We start from the raw sequence: 22,745 nt of genomic DNA on the forward strand, positions 1-22,745 counted from the left end.
TCAACCGCGGGCAGAGAACATCTCAGAGCTGCTGTGAGGATTAGCTGAGACAATCCATGTATGACATTTAGGACGGCGCCTGGTATTCAGTGAGTACTCAACAAAAGTTAGCTAATAACAAAAGTTATCATCAAATCCGGACATCAAAATAACCCCACAGAGAGGCAGGCTAGGAACAACGCTGACAAGAAGCTGGGGCTCGGAGAACTGAGTGACTTCTCTGAAGTGACACAGAAGACAAGGAGAGGAGCCAAAACTATAGCCAAAGCCTGAATCAGAACCATGTGCACTGTTACCCTCTGTTACCACACATAGTTCTAGGCCTCCAAAACACGCTCTTCCTCTGGACCACATGACCTTCCAAGATTCAGAGGAGCACACATCTGAGGACACCACAGAGCTCCCCAGCAACACAAGTCTATACACTCATCTAACTTCTCGGATGCTGCTTCTTCTCTAAAGGGAGACTGTCACCTGGCATATCTACATTAATACTCAAATACGATAAAGCATATAGAAGTGCTCTATAAAAAGTACAAAAGCTCGACAGGTCTTAAATGTCTAGGCTATACATATTATAAGGAACTACAGAGAGGAGCAAGGTGAGCTAGAAAGAACAGGGGTACTTGATTATGCCTTATATGAGGGTTTTTTTGCGGGGCGGGGGGTGGAATATGTGGAAAGGAAAGGCCTACAAACATAATTTGTGACGACAGTATGAGTAGACAAAGGATAATTCTGCTTGAGTGGGGAAGATTAAAGATGCCTAGCTTGGCTGAAATAAAGAATTCTAGATGAGTTCTCCTATCAAACTGTAAGCCTGTTAAGGCAGACTCCACAATGTTTCCTCTTTATGATTCCGTCGCTCTTGGCACTCGGTGTCAAATATTACTGAAAGAACTAACACTGATGTTGAGATGTATTAGAAGGTAAATATGGATAGATTCGGGAGTTTAACAACAGGTAGAGATAGATGAATTGGATCCAATAGCAACAGGAAGCCAGACTTTTCCCGAACAGAAGACTGGCATAGTGAAAACTGTTTTAGGAACGTCAAACAGGTGGCAGACAGAGGGATGGGGCTGAGGCATAGCAACTTGATAAAGACAGGGATGACAGCAAGGACGCTAACGGCAATAATGAGCAAGGGCGGTAGGCGGTCTGAACTAGGCTCATAAGAGAAAAAGAAAGGGAAGAAGAAATGGACCAACTCAGAGACACTACCTAAAAAACACACCAACTCTGAGAAGGAACTACAATAGATCAAACATGGGGAAAGCAGCAGCAAGCAGGCCTGTATGGGCTCTGGAGATGGACAGATCTGGGTACAGCTTTGGTCTCCCATTTCCTCACCGGTATCACTCTAGGTAACATATTTTCGGAGCCCTCGTTACCTTATCTGAAAAAAGGGGGGAAATAATACTTATCTCACAGGGATGCTGTGAAGATTAACTAAGACAGAAGTAAAACACTTAGCACAGCGCTTAGCATAGAATATGTGTTCAACAAACTGCAGACACTGTCTTCATCACCACTGAGAGGGTTCATCAATGGCAACTGCACACAGTAGGAACTCAGATGTTGCACAAATAAGTGGATGGAAAGATGAGTGCATGGATAAGTAAAGGAATGAATAAACCTGGGATTTCTCAAGCAGGAGCAATGAGAATGATGGTAACAGAGTTGAGAAGGGAAACCGAACAGGTTAAGAGAGAGGAAATAAGTCACGAGGTCTTCTCAGGGCAAATTTAACTGTGACCACTAACATATGAATTTCACGATCTCCTTCCAACACGAACCTGTGATGAAGACAACACGGGTTCCATTATTTCCGTTTTACAAGTCTCAAAAGTCAAACAACTCATCTAAGTCTCATAGCCACTGGGGCACATTTGACTAGCTGGAAATAGCAACCCACTCCAGTATTCTTGCCTGGCAAATCCCACGGACAGAGCAGCCTGGCGGCTACAGTTCATGGGGTCGCAGAGAGTCAGACACGACTGAAGCAACTAAACAACAACAGGTAGGTGATCCTTCAACAGAATCTTTGGGACCCGTCCCAAGTCACACAATTATAAGTTATGTGTTACCCCAACCAGAAGACAGATACTCCCTGGATTTCTAATCCATCTTCCTTCCCAATGACATTAAAAATTGCTTAAAAAAAAAAAGTAGGAAAACGGGAAGAGATGAGGGACACAAATCTAAGTCTGATAAACAGGTTACCAGTGGACTTGGTGAACATTTCAGAAATGGCAGGAAAAGAAGCAGACTGTTGGGAATTAAGGAGGAACTGGTAAGGAGGAAGAGTCTGTACCATTTCCACCTTGCTTTTTACTGGTATACCAGTATCCTTTGAGCCCCTGACCTCTTCTTGTCTCACCTTACCAAACCTTGATCCTGGGCTAACCCAATCGTTTGCTTTCTCTGATTCCACCTATAGAGGTCTGAAATTCAGGCAGTCTGACAGCAGGGTCCACACACTTGAACTGAACTGCATTAGGCACTGGGTATTTTGATTTGGTTGCAAAGAGATAAAATGAAACATAAAGGTAATCAGCAAGATATGATTTTCTTAAAACCAGGGTGCAGTTGCACATCTCTAAAAGCACTAGTGGGGGAGGGATACGTGTGGATAGAAGTCCCTCAAGAGTCAGGAAAGGAGAGGGGAACAGAAGCCTGGGGACTGGAAGCTTGGAAGGCTGGATTCCTGATATACCCAGAAAGAAGATACACGGAGCCTTCTGTTCCTGCCTTGTAAATCTCAGAGACAGGACCTAGACCCTAAACAGACTTTTTTTTTCAACCTCTCCAAGCTCTTCATTTATCCCCAGAAATTTCTGTAGCCCTCTCCCAAACTGAAAACAGGTCTACTCCCTCCCAGGATATTCCCCTCTAGGAATACCCAGTGACCGCCAGACCCGCTTCCAAAGGGCCCAGACTGCCAGCAAGGAAAGCTACACAATACGCCTCACTTATCCTCAAGAAAGGCGCTTTTGCAGGAAGGCGACAGGCACTTGAGTGCAGCCCTCCCAGAGCTGGTGGGAGTCCTACTTAACAGACTATTCAAAGTTCCTGCTGCTTCCTCCCCTCGATCAATCAACAAGCCCCTGGCACTAGGACCCTGCAGACAGGGAACCCTGAGCCTGCGCTGTAGAGAGAGAGATGCACCATTTCACAACTTCAGCAAAACCCAAAGCAGCCAGCAAAGCCACAGCCACCTCGGCTATGCTTGGCTCTGCCTTTTGGGCAGCTCACCAGCCACTCCCCAGAAGCAGAGCATTCTGTCCTTTCTCTTTTTCAACCCACGTCATCAACTGATCATAACGGAAATCAATCCCCTCAAGTCACCAAGCAAAGGCGTATCCATGGCAACCTCAAGAGGAAGGACACAGAAATGATGCTCCAGTGGCTGCAGCAGGAAAAGGTAAGTCCATTCTCTTCCATCCATGCCATCTCATCATTCTCTTTCACTCAGGTCAGGTATGCACCTTACCGACAAATTCTATCACACCAATGGGGAAAACACCAAAGCTGAGTGTTAATAATGTATGTTATTATGAAAGGTTATAGATCTGCCTAGTCCCATAACTGACAGAAAAAAATTTTTTCTGGCTGACTGAGACAGATCTCTTTTCTTATTCACCATCTCAAGTGACACAGTGTCAGCCTGCAATACGTAACAAATCGTTACAGTCACTTGTCCTTCTAGTCAAGCTGCTGGGAAGTCACATCAGGATTTCAGAATTCCATATGTAGTTGCAAAAAGATAGCAGCAACACTGACCCCACCACCCTGCCCACCCATCTACTATCATACCCACAGACCTGCCTGGTAAGGCTCCCTCCTTATCAGCCCTAAACTCCAGCCCCTCAAGACCAGAAGCTGGGACTTGGGAGTAAATTTCTGCCTTTCTCTGATGCCTTAGAGAAGGCATGGCATTTCTGCAGAAGTAAGAGATTCATCAAACATAAATACTACTGTTCCATGCCTCAATTTCTTCTTCTGTAAAACACAGGTAATAACAAAACTTTTCTAACAAGGCTGAAAAGCACTTATAAGAGTGCCTGGTAGGACACACTGAATAAATGACAGCCATAATTATTACGAAGAAGAGGAAAAGAGAGACCTCGGTGCAGGATTCAAGTTCAGAGGGTATGCAATGTTCTTGGAGCGCCCTTGAGTCTGCTCTCTTTCCCTCTCCTCTCTGGACAGTCATTTCAAGCCTTCCCTTGCCACTCTCAAGTCCCTGTTCCTGTCTGAGCCCACACCAGAACCCCTCCCCCAACAGACAACCTTGCTGAGAAAGGAAATGGACCCTATTTGCAAATTTAGATGTGTCCATCGTTGCCTCTTTCTTCCCACATTCTTTCCCTTTTTTCAGTCATTCCTCTTCAAAAGAAACGATGTCTTCTCTTCAGAGGCAACCCTCCACCCTCCTCTGCGACCATCTTTTCCGTTGTACCTTCAAATGTGACCTCTCATCAGATAACCCATGCTCGAGACTTCCAGAAAAACCTGACGCTTGTTTCTGCTATTTCTCCACAAGCTGCCACCATCTTCCTTTCTTCCTTCCTTGCCAAACTACTCAAGTACACCCTCCTTATCCTCACTTTCCATCCACTCTTCAATTCACTTGCCTCCTGTCCTTACAACTCCACTACAGCTGCGCACACTAACAAAACATAAGAGTCCTGGTAACCACAACCTCTTAACTGCCCAAGCTCCACGTACATTTTCCAAGCTCATCCTCCTCGACCTCCCTGTAGCAACAGAGGCTGCTGATTCTCCTCCTGCAACTTTTTCCTCTGTGGCTCCCTGGACAACATTCTCTTACCTTGCCCACTAAGCCTTGTCATTCCCTCTGTCATCTTCAGCCTTCTGCAAGCGTGACTGGGATCATCCATTTCAACGGCGTCATGCACCACCCCAAGGCACAAACTCTCTTCTGAACTCCAGACCCACATTTCCACCCATCAGCTAAGCGCCACAGACCCCCAAATTCAACGGGACCCAAAACACGTGGAATCTTCCCCCAGAAAATGTTCCTCTTCTATATTCTCCTCTTTACTGGTACCACCATCCATCCAGCATAGAAAACTGAGTCATCCTGGACAATTTCCTCTCTTGTTCTCAATTAATTAGTCATTACATCAGGGAATCTCTGTCTCTACAACCTGATTCCTCCCCTTCTTCCCATCCTCACTAATCCTTAATTCAGCCCGAAGCCAAGCCCAGGTTATTACAAGATTCTCCTGATGTTCCTTATCCAGATCCTCCCCTTTCAGTCTATTTCCACAATTAGCTTCCCAAAATATAAGCACATCACCTCCCTGCCTGAAAACCTCCAGAGACTCCCCTCCCACAAAAGTGCATCTTAGAGCAAAACTACGGCCCATTAAAACCTGGCCTCATTATGAATCTAATCTCGTCAGTCACCCCTTCTTTGATTCCCAAATCCTCTTAGAAACTTGGATCCACTCTTATGCTTCTGCAGATGTTGCAAACATCACCATGTCCTTTCTCTCTCTTCATCTTCAAGGCTCTACTTACTCATCACCTCTTTCCTGAAGATTCTCCTGATGTCTCCATATGGAGCTGTCATTCCCTTCTCTGCACTCACACAGATCTTTGGAAATATCTCTATTACAAGACCACATTTTCCTTACGATAGCAAAGTGAAGTGAAGTCGCTCAGTCGTGTCCAACTCTTAGCGACCCCGTGGACTGTAGTCCACCAGGCTCCTCCGTCCATGGGATTCTCCAGGCAAGAATACTGGGTTGCCATTTCCTTCTCCAGGGGATCTTCCCGACCTAGGGATCAAACCCAGGTCTCCCGCATTACAGGCAGATGCTTTAACCTCTGAGCCACCAGGGAAGCTTCCTTACAGTACTGTCTTCCTTATCCCATCATGAATTCCTCCAGGGCAGTTTTTAATCATCTCAGTTATCCTAAGCACTGAACAGAGAAGATACTCAATGCTGAATAGAAGCCTGTACCAACATCAGGCTCTAGGGATATAAGTTGGCTCTGATAGGTTTCCCAGAGACACCATGGGGGAAATACAACATACACCCCAGCAAAGGTAGCTCTTTCTTCTCCAGTTAGGAGCCTAAAAACTAAAACTGCAGGGACAGCTCCAGTTCCTATGGAATTCAGTACTGGCAAAAAATCTCAATTTCATATGCTTCTAAGGTAAAAGGACAGAGAAAGAAAGACCCCTAGGCTCCAGAGGAAGTGTAGACCTGGGAAAATAGCTTTCGTAAGGTTTTAGGAGTGACAAGGATCCAGTCTCTGTTTCCTTGAAACCCTCAGTGGATACGTCAGAGCTTAGGGAAGTCAGATTGGATAACCAATTTGTCAGCCAAGTACAACCAGTACAAGCTGGAACTTTGAAAGAAAAATTATATAAAACCACATCCAGAAACTTCAGGATGGCAAGGACCCTAAGATAGGCTTGAATCAGTCAACTGCTCAGCACTTACCTTCTCAGAGAACTGAATACCCAGTTCTCATTTCCCTCGGCATGGGACAGGTAACCCAAGCCACCACACACCACCTGGTATCTTTAAACAGGCTAAACCTAGGAATCCTCTACAATACCTTCTGACCTTTAACTCCAAAGAGCTGCTAACAATGTCAGATCTGTCAGAGTACAAGTTATGGCAGCTGTGAGTCATGTACTATGATTTTCCCAGCCATTCTGACTCCTCCCTAACAACTTCGTTTCCTCTGCACTCATGCTCAGTCAGGCCCAACTTATCAGTTCTTTCTCAGTATCGTCTCCTGCATTCTTCCTTTCTCCTCCGCTACTACTGTCATCACTTTGCTCTGCCGTGTCATAGCTTTGAGAACCAAGACAAATCGTTTACCCTCTTTGGTGCCCCGTCTATAAAACAGGGTCACAGCTGCTCTGCCTACCTCCCAGGAAAGGCTGTCCGTGAAAAGTTCTGTAGTGTTACATAAATAGAAGGCATTCCTATTGTCACCATCCTAGGCCATCTTTACTGGTATGTGAAGCCTGTCTGGCTCCCTGCCTCTCTCCCTCCTCATTTCCAACCACATCATACACTACAGGAGGACTACTACACACTGTAAAATATCACTTTGCCCCAAATCTTTCAGCGACGTAACATTTCCTACTTGAGTCAAACCGTTCTGGATCTGACCTATCTCCACACCACTGTCAAACGCTTAGGATGCTTCTCCTGGTTTTGCAAGCCCCACTCGTCCTTCAAAGTCCTGCTACAGCTCTACTACCCTCCACGCAGGAGGATGACATTTAAGAGACAGGAATCTGAAACAATGCCAGGGAAGAATAAAGAACAATTCAGTTTGGGGAAAACATGGTAGAAACACGGTCCTCTCACACTTTAAGAACCTTTTTTTTCTTTTGGCTGTGCCACACAGCTTGTGGGATCTTAGTTCCCTGAGCAGGAATTGAATCTGACACTTGGCAGTGAAAGAACTGTCCTAACCACTGGACTGCCAGGGAATTCCCAAGACTCATCTTTTAAAGAGGAATTATATTTTTTACTTCTCTGATTCTAAAAGATAAGCTAGGGATCAACAAGATGGAAGTTATAGAGATGTATTTTAGCAACATGAAAAACTTCCCATTAAGCTATCTAGTGATGAAATGGGATGCCTTACATTCAGTAAATTCCCCATTACTAGAAATGTTCAAGCCCAAACTGGCCATTGGGCAAGTATATTTTAGAAGGAATTCAACTATCACAAGATTTGAAAGAAACAGTAGCGCTCTTCTAGTCCAGTCTCCTATTTTATAGGCTTGGACAGGGGAAGAGATTATTCAAGGCAGCGCAGCTTGTTCTGGAAGGCAAGGAATAGAACATGGTCTCTTTCAACCCAGAGACTTACACCCTTGTGCTCAAAGTGTATGTGGTCCACGGACCATCAGCATCACCTAAGAACTTGTTTAAAATGTAGAACCAACCAAAGCATGTACTTTAAACAAGACCCCTAGGTGTATGCACCATTCAAATTCGAAAAGCACTGACCTAAACTACCCCTTCCAAATCTTGAGTTTCCAATTCTGGAACTCCATTTTCCAAACTGTCTTATATGCTAAAGAGGCAATACCCAAGAAAAATAGTATTTTCCACCCAAATTTGGGAAACTGCATACTATACTTCCAGTGGGAAATTCTTGGTAAAAATACTATTAGCACATTGAAAGCTGAAGTTTCTAAACATGCACGTGCTCCGTGCTAAGTTCCTTCAGTTAAGTCAGACTCTTTTGTGACCCCACAGACTACAGACTGCCAGGCTCCTCTGTCCATGCGATTCTCCAGGCAAGAATACTGGAGTGGGTTGCCATGCCCTCCTCCACAGGATCTTCCCCACCCAAGGATAGAACCTGTCTCCAGCGTTGGCACGGGAGTTCTTTACCACTAGCGCCACCTGGGAAGAGAAACTTGAACCATGAAGTTTCTAAACATATTTGAGCACAAAAAGCCTTTTGGGAAAAAAGTTGTCATTTACTACTATCGTTAACATCCCCGTGCCTTGGGCTTCGGCCGTAGCCTAGGTAAAGGACGTCAACCTTCACCTCATTGTTCCCTGACCCTCAGTGCCTTAAGCATACTGGACTGGCAAGGGGTCAGGATGAGCTTGCTGGTCTCCAAACTGGAACAAAAGACGGTACATTTCTAAATCACCACCTCTTGAAAAACAGCGGAGCTCCTCATCTGTGTGATTTAGAGTGGGGGATGCGCAACATGACTGCTCAAGAGTCACCCTGCCAGTTAAGGCGGACCCCAGGAATGGGAGACAGACACACCAAACGCATATCGGCCTCCAGCTTTAGTCCTCTTTTTTCTTTTTTCTGTTTGACACAACTTTTCAACCATGTGCCCCACTGGAAACCTGTCGCTTGGAATAGGTTCAGGAGTGCCTTGCACGTTCCCAGGAAAGGAGGGGAACCCCTGCAGTTCCGGAAGAATTGGGAGACGCAATCACTCTGGCCCCGCCAAGCTGAAGAGCTCAGGCGGGTCAGATCAGGCCAGACCCAGGCGGGTGCCCACCCCCACCGCGGCCCACCCCTGCCGACCCCTGCCCGGCACACCGGGCTCCCCGCCGCGCCCCTGGCGAGCGCCGAGCCCCCAGAACACAGCCAAGAGCCTTGCGAACACGGCGGGGGAGGAGGCAGTTGCCATGGTCGCCGCCTCCGTACCTGTACTGTCAGGGGCTCCGCGCCCGGCTCCGGGCCCCACTGGCGACCGACGCCCAAGCCTTAGCGGGGTCCCACCCCGCCCGCACGGGCTGCCCGCCGTGCCGCCAGACCCCTGTAGGCCCACTCCAGGACCTCTAGTCTCTGAGGCCCAGAGGCGTTCTAGGTCGGGGGGGACACGCTAGTCTTCCCCGAGGACCAGCCCGGGTTAAACCCTGCGCGCTGAGCGCAGCCGGGTGGACTTCGATCAGGCACAAAGCTGGACACCTGGAGCGAAATTTGCGCGTGCGTACTGTACGGGAAGCCGATTAGGACCGCGGGGGAGAGGCGCGCGGTGGCCGGCGCCCTCTGCCGGCAGAGGGTAGACGGAGTGGAGAAGGCCTGGACGACTCTTGTACGGTCAAAGCTCCTCCAGAGACTCGCTGCGCTTTTGCGTGCTAGGCTATTAATTAAAACAATAGTGGTAAATATAAAATAATGAAAATGTACATAATGGACTTTGGTAGTTTTTAATTAAAAAAACACTTGGGCCGGAGTCGGGGGGCGGTGGGTGCCGCAGGTGCCGGGCACTTCAGCTTCGCCACGGCTCGCAGGCACCTGGCGCGCTCCCGCCCGGCCGTCACGGCTCCCCAGACGAGTCCGCTCCGAAGAGGAGATCTGCGAGATTGTCAGCTAAATCGGCTCCTGCAAAAGTGGAAACGAAGCCGAAGAAGGCGGCAGGAAAAGATAAATCTTCAGACAAGTCAAATAAAAGGGGAAAAAAGGGAACAACGGCCGAAGTGGCTAACCGAGAGACTAAAAGGAGAGCCCAGCCTTTGATGAAGCAGAAGCCAAGTCTGATTAATATCACACCCTATCTGCCTCCCTTCTTGTACAATCCAGACGATTATTTTTATCAACTATTTTGTAAACGCAAGTTTTTTGACAGCTCTAAAAACATTTTTTTAAAAGAATCCTCTCTCATTCCACTTTTTAAGTGTAAGTGCTTTTTTTTTTTTTTTAAAGAGGTGAAATCATTTGCTGGTTATTTTTTGGCTCAACCAGAAAATAGTGGGATATTGAATATGGGAGGTTTTGGTTGTCTTGGGTGTCAGTAACATTCCATAAATTGATATGAGCTTTTATACTCTGTAATATAAAGCACACTAAATGGCAGTTTGGAGTCAATTGTGCATTCAATGTGTTGGATACTATTACTTCTCTTTCCATGTTTTTGGTAGAATTGTATCCTATAACAAACCACTTCTTGATCTTGGCTCTCCTGGTCAGAACTTTGTGCCCTGTAGCATCTTTAGTCGTGGTGGTCCAGTTCTCCTAGTAACATTGTTAATGTGCTGTGAGCGATTGAAAATTTGAGTATGTAGTATGACATTAAATTGTGACTGGTGGAATTTCCAATATTGTACTGGATATCCTGTTAAGGAAAATTTGCCTCCAAATTTAAGCTGTAAAGTTCTAGGAAAACTATTCAGAAAAGAATCAAAACTACATGATTTTTTTAGATTTTTGGTATAAATGTTAAGAATTATGTACAAATTAAAATGTCTGTGTACTGATCCTCAAAACAATCAATAAAATCTCAGTTATGAAAAAAAAAACATTGGAAAGTACGAATTCCTTGACCCAATGAACCCACTTCTAATGATGCCAAAGAAATGAAAAAAAAAAAAAAAGAACAAGTGTTCAGACATCTTTGTACAAGGATCTTGGAAGAGTCAGGATCTGATAAACAATGGGTTCAATTCTGTTTACCCACTGTCTCAGTCTTTGAGTTGTTTACTTAACCTCTCCCAACCTCTGTTTCATCTTTCATAAAATGAGAATGTTAAGGATAGAACCTGCATTATTTGGTTGTTCGTAAGTTTGAGTGCACAGAAGGCAATGGCACCCCACTCCAATACTCTTGTCTGGAAAATTCCATGGACAGAGGAGCCTGATAGGCTGCAGTCCATGGGGTCACTGAGAGTTGGACACCACTCAGTGACTTCACTTTCACTTTTCACTTTCATGCATTGGAGAAGGAAATGGCAACCCACTGCAGTGTTCTTGCCTGGAGAATCCCAGGGACGGCGGAGCCTGGTAGACTGCCATCTATGGAGTCGCACAGAGTCAGACATGACTGAAGTGAGTTAGCAGCAGTAGCAAGTTTGAGTGGATTCATGTAAAGAGCCTGAAATGTAACTATTGCAATATTATGTTTGTCTCAGTTAATCTCAGATTGAAAAACAACCTGAAAAATCCATAAAACTGTTGGTGGGGTGGAAGTGGGGGTGGTAAATGGTAGGAAAGATGAATCTCTCCACTACTGCCCCTCTTTTTCCCATTTCATCATCTAAGTATTTCTGGAGAGGACTCTCAAGAGTCCCTTGGACAGTGTGGAGATCAAACCAGTCAATTCTAAAGAAAATCAACCCTGAATATTCATTGGAAAGACTGATGCTGAAGCTGAAGCTCCAATACTTTGGCCACCTGATGTGAAGAGCTGAGTCATTGGAAAAGTCCCTGGTGCTGGAAAAGATTGAAGGCAGGAGGAGAAGGGGGTGGCAGAGGATGAGATGGTTGGATGGCATCATCAACTCAGTGGACATGAGTTTCAGCAAACTCCAGGAGATGGTGAAGGACAGGAAGCCTGGTGTGCTGCTGTCCATGGGGTCACAAAGAGTCAGACACGAATGAGCAGCAACAAGTATTTCCTGTTATTACTCTAAATAGCTAATGCACTAGTGTGATTCAAAACCTCACTGCAACCTCTCTCCCTATCCACTCCTTCCTCCTTGCACACTGTACTTAACCCTTGGTGTCAGTTTCTCGCTTAGCAAATTGCTCAGCAAGTTGCTCAGTTTCTTACTCCTCCCACTTCTTATCCACAAGACAGCATACTATATACACTTGTACCTTACTGCTTCACTTAACAGTATATCCTGGAGACCTTTCTAAACCAGTAAATAGAGATCTTCCTCATTCATGTTTTGAGCTGCATAGTACTCTGTTGCAGGGAAACGTAACTTGTTAACCATCCTCTTCTAGTGGGATAACAATTTTTGCTATTGCAAATGATGCTACAGTGAATCACCTGGCACATATGACATTCCATATGTGAGCAGGTTAATCTGTAGGATACAGCTGGGCCAAATATTAAGTGTACCTATAAATAGAAATGGTCTTTATCCCCTGCAGTTAAAGAGAAATGGTATAAAATATAAATTTAAAGGCTCAGTTCAGTTCAGTTGCTCAGTCGTATCCAACTCTTTGCGACCTCATGAATTGCAGCACACCAGGCCTCTGTCCATCACTAACCCTCAGAGTTCACTCAGACTCACGTCCATCGAGTCCGTGATGCCATCCAGCCATCTCATCCTCTGTCGTCCCCTTCTCCTCCTACCCCCAATCCCTCCCAGCATCAGAGTCTTTTCCAATGAGTCAACTCTTCACATGAGGTGGCCAAAGTACTGGAGTGTCAGCTTCAGCATCATTCCTTCCAAAGAAATCCCAGGGCTGATCTCTTTCAGAATGGACTGGTTGGATCTCCTTGCAGTCCAAGGGACTCTCAAGAGTCTTCTCCAACACCACAGTTCAAAAGCATCAATTCTTTGGTCCTCAGCTTTCTTCACAGTCCAACTCTCACATCCATACGTGACCACTGGAAAAACCATAGCCTTGACTAGACGCATCTTAGTCGGCAAAGTAATGTCTCTGCTTTTGAATATGCTATCTAGGTTGGTCATAACTGTTCTTCCAAGGAGTAAGTGTCTTTTAATTTCATGGCTGCAGTCACCATCTGCAGTGATTTTGAAGCCCAAAAAAATAAAGTCTGACATTGTTTCCACTGTTTCCCCATCTATTTCCCATAAAGTGATGGGACCAGATGCCATGATCTTCGTTTTCTGAATGTTGAGCTTAAAGCCAACTTTTTCACTCTCCTCTTTCACTTTCATCAAGAAGCTTTTTAGTTCTTCTTCACTTTCTGCCATAAGGGTGGTGTCATCTGCATATCTGAGGTGATTGATATTTCTCCCGGCAATCTTGATTCCAGCTTGTGTTTCTTCCAGTCCAGCATTTCTCATGATGTACTCTGCATAGAAGTTAAATAAGCAGGGTGACAATATACAGCCTTGACATACTCCTTTTCCTATTTGGAACCAGTCTGCTGTTCCATGTCCAGTTCTAACTGTTGCTTCCTGACCTGCATACAGATTTCTCAAGAGGCAGGTCAGGTGGTCTGGTATTCCCATCTCTTGAAGAATTTTCTACAGTTTATTGTGATCCACAGTCAAAGGCTTTGGCATAGTCAATAAAGCAGAAATAGATGATTTTCTGGAACTCTCTTACTTTTTCAATGATCCAGCGGATGTTGGCAATTTGATCTCTGGTTCCTCTGCCTTTCCTAAAACCAGCTTGAACATCAGGAAGTTCACGGTTCATGTATTGCTGAAGCCTGGCTTGGATTATTTTGAGCATTACTTTACTAGCGTGTGAGATGAGTGCAATTGTGTGATAGTTTGAGCATTCTTTGGCCTTGCCTTTCTTTGGGATTGGAATGAAAACTGACCTTTTCCAGTCCTGTGGCCACTGCTGAGTTTTCCAAATTTGCTGGCATATTGAGTGCAGTACTTTCACAGCATCATCTTTCAGAATTTGTAATAGTTCAACTGGAATTCCATCACCTCCACTAGCTTTGTTCGTAGTGATGCTTTCTAAGGCACACTTGACTTCACATTCCGGGATGTCTGGCTCCAGATGAGTGATCACACCATCATGATTATCTGGGTCGTGAAGATCTTTTTTGTACAGTTCTGTGTATTCTTGCCACCTCTTCTTAATATCTTCTGCTTCTGTTAGGTCCATACCATTTCTGTCCTTTATCGAGCCCATCTTTGCATGAAATGTTCCCTTGGTATCTCTAGTTTTCTTGAAGAGATCTCTAGTCTTTCCCATTCTTTTGTTTTCCTCTATTTCTTTACATTGATCACTGAGGAAGGCTTTCTTATCTCTCCTTGCTATTCTTTGGAACTCTGCATTCAGATGCTTATATCTTTCCTCTTTTCCTTTGCTTTTCACTTCTCTACTTTTCACAGCTATTTGGAAGGCCTCCTCAGACAGCCATTTTGCTTTTTTGCATTTCTTTTCCATGGGGATGGTCTCGATCCCTGTCTCCTGTGCAATGTCACGAATCTCCGTCCATAGTTCATCAGGCACTCTATCTGTGATCTAGTCCCTTAAATCTATTTCTCACTTCCAGTGTGTAATCCTAAGGGATTTGATTTGGGTCATACCTGAGTGGTCTAGTGGTTTTCCCTACTTTCTTCAATTTAAGTCTGAATTTGGTAATAAGGAGTTCATGATCTGAGCCACAGTCAGCTCCTGGTCTTGTTCTTGTTGACTGTATAGAGCTTCTCCATCTTTGGCTGCAAAGAATATAATCAATCTGATTTCAGTGTTGACCATCTGGTGATGTCCATGTGTAGAGTCTTCTCTTGTGTTGTTGGAAGAGGGTGTTTGCTATGACCAGTGCATTTTCTTGGCAAAACGCTATTAGTCTTTGCCCTGCTTCATTCCGCATTCCAAGGCCAAATTTGCCTGTTACTCCAGGTGTTTCTTGACTTCCTACTTTTGCATTCCAGTCCTCTATAATGAAAAGGACATCTTTTTTGGGTGTTAGTTCTACAAGAATCAGTGTACATGTATTTACTCTTGCCTGGAAAATCCCATGGACGGAGGAGCCTGGTAAGCTGCAATACATGGCGTCGCTAAGAGTCGGGCAGGACTGAGCGACTTCACTTTCATGCATTGGAGAAGGAAGTGGCTACCCACTCCAGTATTCTTGGCTTGGAGAATCCAAGGGACGGGGAGCCTGATGGGCTGCCGTCTATGGGGTCGCACACAGTCGGACATGACTGAAGCAACTTAGCAGCAGCAGCAGCAAAACATAACATAAAATTTACCGTTTTAACTATTTTTAAGTGTACAGTTCAGTGGCACTAAGTACGTCTACCTTATTTTGCAACTATCTCCAGTATCCATCTCCAGAATTTTCTCATCTTTCCATATGGAAACTGTATCCATTAGACAGTAATTCCCCTTTCCCCCCTCACCCTAGTCTCTGGTAACAAGGATTCTACTTTCTGTCTCTATAAATTTGACTTTTCTAAGTACTCCATATAAACAGAATCATACAATATTTTTCCTTTTGTGTCTGGCTAAGCGACCAGCGCACTAAGTGCAGGAGGCTGCGACCGGTGCACTAAGCAAGGCCAAGAGGAGCTACCCCGCGTCCAAGGCCAGGGGCGGCGGCTGGGAGGAGGCAGCCCACGTCCAAGGAGCGGTGGCTGCATGGGCGCAGGAGGGCCTAGAGGAACTATCCCACGTTGAAGGTCAGGAAGGGCGGCGATGAGGAGATAGCCCTCATCCAAGGTAAGGAGCAGCAGCTGTGCTTTGCTGGAGCAGCTGTGAAGAGATACCCCATGCCTAAGGTAAGAGAAACCCAAGATGATAAGTGTTGCAAGAGGGCATCAGAGGGCAGACACACTGAAACCATACTCACAGAAATCTAGTCAATCTAATCACACTAGGACCGCAGCCTTGCCTAACTCAATGAAACCAAGCCATGCCGGGACAACCCAAGACAGGCAGGGCATGGTGGAGAGGTCTGACAGAATGTGGTCCACTGGAGATGGGAATGGCAAACCACTTCACTAGTCTTGCCTTGAGAACCCCATGAACAGTTTGAAAAGGCAAAATGATAGGATATTGAAAGAGGAACTCCCCAGGTCATTAGGTGCCCAATATGCTACTGGAGATCAGTGGAGAAATAACTCTAGAAAGAATGAAGGGATGGAGCCAAAGCAAAAACAATACCCAGCTGTGGATGTGACTGGTGATAGAAGCAAGGTCCGATGCTGTAAAGAGCAATATTGCATAGGAACCTGGAATGTCAGGTCCATGAATCAAGGCAAATTGGAAGTGGGCAAACAAGAGATGGCAAGAGTGAATGTCGACATTCTAGGAATCAGCGAACTAAAATGGACTGGAATGGGTGAATTTAACTCAGATGACCATTATATCTACTACTGCGGGCAGGAATCCATCAGAAGAAAGGGAGTAGCCATCATGGTCAACAAAAGAGTCTGAAATGCAGTACTTGGATGCAATCTCAAAAACGACAGAATGATCTCTGTTCATTTCCAAGGCAAACCATTCAACATCACGGTAATCCAAGTCTATGCCTCAACCAGTAACGCTGAAGAAGCTGAAGTTGAATGGTTCTATGAAGACCTACAAGACCTTTTAGAACTAACACCCAAAAAAGATGTCCTTTTCATTATAGGGGACTGGAATGCAAAAGTAGGAAGTCAAGAAACACCTGGAGTAACAGGCAAATTTGGCCTTGGAATGTGGAATGAAGCAGGGCAAAGACTAATAGCATTTTGCCAAGAAAATGCACTGGTCATAGCAAACACCCTCTTCCAACAACACAAGAGAAGACTCTACACATGGACATCACCAGATGGTCAACACTGAAATCAGATTGATTATATTCTTTGCAGCCAAAGATGGAGAAGCTCTATACAGTCAACAAGAACAAGACCAGGAGCTGACTGTGGCTCAGATCATGAACTCCTTATTACCAAATTCAGACTTAAATTGAAGAAAGTAGGGAAAACCACTAGACCATTCAGGTATGACCCAAATCAAATCCCTTATGATTATACACTGGAAGTGAGAAATAGATTTAAGGGCCTAGATCTGAAAGATAGAGTGCCTGATGAACTATGGAATGAGGTTCGTGACCTTGTATAGGAGACAGGGATCGAGACCATCCCCATGGAAAAGAAATGCAAAAAAGCAAAATGGCTGTCCGAGGAGGCCTTCCAAATAGCTGTGAAAGGAAGAGAAGTGAAAAGTAAAGGAAAAGAGGAAAGATATAAGCATCTGAATGCAGAGTTCCAAAGAATAGCAAGGAGAGATAAGAAAGCCTTCTTCAGTGATCAATGCAAAGAAATAGAGGAAAACAACAGAATGGGAAAGACTAGAGATCTCTTCAAGAAAACTAGAGATACCAAGGGAACATTTCATGCAAAGATGGGCTCGATAAAGGACAGAAATGGTATGGACCTAACAGAAGCAGAAGATATTAAGAAGAGGTGGCAAGAATACACAGAACTGTACAAAAAAGATCTTCACGACCCAGATAATCATGATGGTGTGATCACTCATCTGGAGCCAGACATCCCGGAATGTGAAGTCAAGTGTGCCTTAGAAAGCATCACTACGAACAAAGCTAGTGGAGGTGATGGAATTCCAGTTGAGCTATTTCAGATTCTGAAAGATGATGCTGTGAAAGTACTGCACTCAATAGGCCAGCAAATTTGGAAGACCCAGCAGTGGCCACAGGACTGGAAAAGGTCAGTTTTCATTCCAATCCCAAAGAAAGGCAAGGCCAAAGAATGCTCAAACTACCACACAATTGCACTCATCTCACACGCTAGTAAAGTAATGCTCAAAATAATCCAAGCCAGACTTCAGCAATACATGAACCGTGAACTTCCTGATGTTCAAGCTGGTTTTAGGAAAGGCAGAGGAACCAGAGATCAAATTGCCAACATCCGCTGGATCATTGAAAAAGTAAGAGAGTTCCAGAAAATCATCTATTTCTGCTTTATTGACTATGCCAAAGCCTTTGACTGTGGATCACAATAAACTGTGGGAAAATCTGAAAGAGATGGGAATACCAGACCACCTGACTTGCCTCTTGAGAAACCTGTATGCAGGTCAGGAAGCAACAGTTAGAACTGGACATGGAACAACAGACTGGTTCCAAATAGGAAAAGGAGTATGTCAAGGCTGTATATTGTTACCCTGCTTATTTAACTTATATGCAGAGTACATCATGAGAAACGCTGGACTGGAAGAAACACAAGCTGGAATCAAGATTGCCGGGAGAAATATCAATCACCTCAGATATGCAGATGACACCACTCTTATGGCAGAAAGTGAAGAAGAACTAAAAAGCCTCGGGTGAAAGTGAAAGAGGAGAATGAAAAAGTTGGCTTTAAGCTCAACATTCAGAAAACGAAGATCATGGCATCTGGTCCCATCACTTTATGGGAAATAGATGGGGAAACAGTGGAAACAGTGTCAGACTTTATTTTTTGGGGCTCCAAAATCACTGCAGATGGTGACTGCAGCCATGAAATTAAAAGACACTTACTCCTTGGAAGAACAGTTATGACCAACCTAGATAGCATATTCAAAAGCAGAGACATTACTTTGCTGACTAAGGTCCATCTAGTCAAGGCTATGGTTTTTCCAGTGGTCATGTATGGATGTGAGAGTTGGACTGTGAAGAAAGCTGAGGACCAAAGAATTGATGCTTTTGAACTGTGGTGTTGGAGAAGACTCTTGAGAGTCCCTTGGACTGCAAGGAGATCCAACCAGTCCATTCTGAAAGAGATCAGCCCTGGGATTTCTTTGGAAGGAATGATGCTGAAGCTGACACTCCAGTACTTTGGCCACCTCATGTGAAGAGTTGACTCATTGGAAAAGACTCTGATGCTGGGAGGGATTGGGGGCAGGAGGAGAAGGGGCCGACAGAGGATGAGATGGCTGGATGGCATCACGGACTCGATGGACGTGAGTCTGAGTGAACTCCGGGAGTTGGTGATGGACGGGGGGCCTGGTGTGCTGCAATTCATGAGGTCGCAAAGAGTTGGATACGACTGAGTGACTGAACTAAACTGAACTGTGTCTTCAAAATTTGTTCATGTTGTAGTATGTGTCATCATTTCTTTCCCTTTTAAAGCTGAAAAACATTCATTACATATGTGTGTGTGTGTGTGTGTATACATATATACATACCACAGTTTGTTTATCCATTCACCTGTAATGGATTTGATGGATTTGGGAGCTGATTCTATCTTTTGTCTACTGTAAATAAGCACCTTAAAAAAAAAATAGTGCGTATCTCATTGGAGAAGGAAATGGCAACCTACTTCAGTATTCTTGCCTGGATAGTCCCAGGGATGGGGGAGCCTGGTGGGCTGCCATCTATGGGGTCGCATTGAGTCAGACACGACTGAAGTGACTTAGCAGCAGCAGCAGCACATACTTCATTTATCCCATCCCCAAGATCCTTGGAAAATCCCATGGACGGAGTAGCCCGCAAGGCTGCAGTCCATGGGGTCACTGAGGGTTGGACACGACTGAGCGACTTCACTTTCACTTTTCACTTTCCTGCGGAGAAGGAAATGGCAACCCACTCCAGTGTTCTTGCCTGGAGAATCCCACATTCAGGGGAGCCTGGTGGGCTGCCATCTGTCGGGTCACACAGAGTCGGACAGGACTGAAGTGACTTAGCAGTAGCAGCAGCAAGATCCTTACCCAAAGTAACTTGATGCCATTTTTTGTTTTTGGTTCCAGAGTCAGCCTCTGAAATTGCAAGCATTTTAGATGCAAAGAGCAACTTTGTATACACACTGTTCTAAACCTTGTTGTTTTTTTTAAATTGAAGTATAGTTGATTTACAATGTTATGTTTATGGTGTATGGCAAAGTGATTCAGATATATGTATTATACATATATATATATGCTTTTTCAGATTCTTTTCTATTGTAGGTTAATACAAGATATTAAATATAGTTCCCTGTGCTGAACCTTGTTTTTATCTCCATGCGACACTACATCTTGGAGGTTTTCCATATTAATACATCTTGATCTGCTTTGAATTTGTTTTTAAATATATATTTTTAATTTGAACTGGAGCCATCTCTCTGAGTGCTGTAACAACCTTTAACAGATATGCTGAGTTTTCATGTGAAGATGCCAAGCCTTGGTTAGAAGCAGGATATTGATACAAGAAAGACCCAAATCCTTTTCAACATCATGAAAAGGGGTCTGAAGACATGACATACAAACAGGAGACGTATTGTTTCTTTTATATTGAATTAGACTGAGTGGTCTTCAAAGAAAATTAATACTCTCTCTGTCTTATGTGCTTTTTCACAGGTGCCAACCTGATGCCCTGTGTGATAGGGACCATGAACAAGACTCCAAAGACCCTAAAACTCCAATCTGTGTGACTAGAGCCCATCCTTCCAATCCCTGATACTGAACAGAGAAGAACACCTGTGCTCATCTGGGTAGACTTCTAAGCACTTCAGAAAATGGGGTGGAACCAACAGGGAAAAAAATCTCCCCTTGAAAAAAGTTCAAAGGACTCATTTAAAAAGACCTTGACACTGGGAAAGATTGAAGACAGGAGAAAAAGGAGACGACAGAGGATGAGATGGTTGGATGGCATCACCAACTCAATGGACATGAGTTTGAGTAAACTCTGGGAGTTGGTGCTGGACAGGGAGGCCTGGCGTGCTGCAGTCCATGAGGTCGCAAAGAGTTGGACATGACTGAGCGACTGAACTGAACTAAAAAAAAGAATGCTGTTTCCAGGAGGAAGTAGGTTTTCAGGCTGAGACATGGAGAAGGGATTAGATAAAGGCAGAGAGCAAATCAAAGCCAGGTATGGCGGAGGACAGATGCAGAGAAGAGAAGCGTCTACATTAGTTATACTGGTGCTGTCCAAAAGAAATAAAATGTAAATTTTAGAATTGTCTTTAAGTGATAAATATGCTCATAACTTTTAAAAATTTTCTGGGTGCTCTGGGTCTTCGTTGCTGTGCATGTGGGCTTTTTCTCTAGCTGCGGTGAGTGGGAGCTCCTCTCTAGTTGGAATGGGCAGTCTTCTCATTGTGGTGGCTTCTCTTGTTGTGGGCATAGTCTCTAGGGTGCATAGGCTTCAGTAGCTGTAGAACATGGGCTCAGCGGTGGGCAGCTCCCAGGCTCTAGAGCACAGGTTCGATAGCTGTGGCACACGGGCAGAGTTGTTCTGCGGCATGTGGGATCTTCACAGATCAGGGATCCAGCCTGTGTCTCCTGCATTGGTACGCAGATTTTTTACCACTGAGCTACCAGGGAATCCCCACTAATAACTTTTTAACAATTTGGGGAGTGGGGGACTTCCCTGGTGGTCCAGTGGTTAAGACTCCATGCTTCCACTACAGGAGACATAGCAATCAGAGAAGAAAAAGAAATAAAAGGAATTCAGATTAGAAAGGAAGACGTGAACGACATGGTACTATACACAGAAAATCCTAAGGCAACCACTAGAAAATTACTAGAACTCATCCATGAATTTGGTAAAGTTGCAGGATACAAAATTAACATACAGAAATCTGTTGCATTTCTATACACTAAGAATGAAATACCAAAAAGAGAAATTAAGGAAACAATCTCATTTACCATTGCATCAAAAAGAATAAAATGCTTAAGAATAAACCTACCTAAGGAGGCAAAAGACTTCTACTCAAAATAGTGTGAGATGCTGATGAAAGAAATGGAAGAGGATACAAACAGATGAATTGAAGAGGATACAAACCATGTTCTTGGACTGGAAGGAGCAATACTGTTAAAATGACCATAATACCCAAGTCAATCTATAGTTTGGGATCGCATGTACACCCATGGTGGATTCATGTCAATGTATGGCAAAACCAATACAGCATTTTAAAGTAAAATAAAGTAAAAATAAAAATTTAAGAAAGTAAAAAAAAAAAAGAATAAAAGGAAATAAAAGGTATATAGATAGAGAAGGAAGAAATAAAACTGTTTTTGTTCACACACACACACACACAAAATCTATAGTTTCAATGCAATCACTATCAAACTACCAATGGCATTTTTCACAAAACTGGAACAAAAAAAAATTTTTTTTAATTTATATAGGAACACAAAAGACCCTGAATAGCCAAAACAATCTTGAGAAAGAATGGAACTGGAGGAATCACACACCCTGACCTCAGACTATACTGCAAAATGACAGCAATCAAAACAGTGTGGTACTGGCACAAAAACAGAAATATAGATCAATGGAACAGGCCCAGAAATGAACCCACACACTTATTGTCAATTAATTTACAACAAAGGAGGCAAGAATATACAAAGGAGAAAAGACAGTCTCTTCAATAAGTGGTGCTGGGGAACCTGGACCACTACATGTAAAAGCATGAAATTAGAACATTCTCTAATAACATATATAAAATAAATTCAAAATGGATTAAAGACATAAACGTAGGGAGTTCCTTGGTAGCCTAGTGATTAGGATTTTGGGAACTGAGATCCTGCAAGAGGTGTGACCAAATAGAAAGACCTAGATGCAAGACTGAATACTATAAAACTCCTAGAGGGAAACACAAGCAGAACACTCTTTGGCATAAATTGCAACAGATTTTTTTTTGATACATCTCCTAGTAATGGGTAATGTAAACAAAAGCAAAAGTAAACAAGTGGTACCTAATTAAAAGCTTTTATGCAGCAAAGGAAAACATAAATAAAACAAAAAAGACAACCTACAGAATGGGAGACAATATTTGTAACCAACAAGGAATTAATTTCCAAAATATGTAAATAGCTTACATAGCTCAGTATCAAAAAACAACCCAATTAAAAAATGGCCAGAAGACCTAAATGGACATTTCTCCAAAGAAGATATAACCAACAGGCAC

General features: G+C 44.0%; 1 protein-coding gene across 2 annotated transcripts in view; it reads right to left on the reverse strand.

The window, feature by feature from the left end:
- Positions 1 to 9,490, reverse strand: part of DCTN1 (dynactin subunit 1) — a 30,132-nt gene extending 20,642 nt beyond the window's left edge. Inside the window, exon 1 of one of the 2 annotated variants that reach the window (XM_069580514.1) lies at positions 9,196 to 9,490. The gene's annotated coding sequence lies outside the window, so the exon portion shown is untranslated. The remainder of the gene's footprint in view (positions 1 to 9,195) is intronic. The other variant, XM_069580513.1, reaches the window with a different exon arrangement.
- Between the last annotated feature and the right edge of the window lie 13,255 nt (positions 9,491 to 22,745).

Source organism: Ovis canadensis, chromosome 3, assembly GCF_042477335.2.
Source record: "Ovis canadensis isolate MfBH-ARS-UI-01 breed Bighorn chromosome 3, ARS-UI_OviCan_v2, whole genome shotgun sequence".
Lineage (NCBI taxonomy): Eukaryota > Metazoa > Chordata > Mammalia > Artiodactyla > Bovidae > Ovis > Ovis canadensis.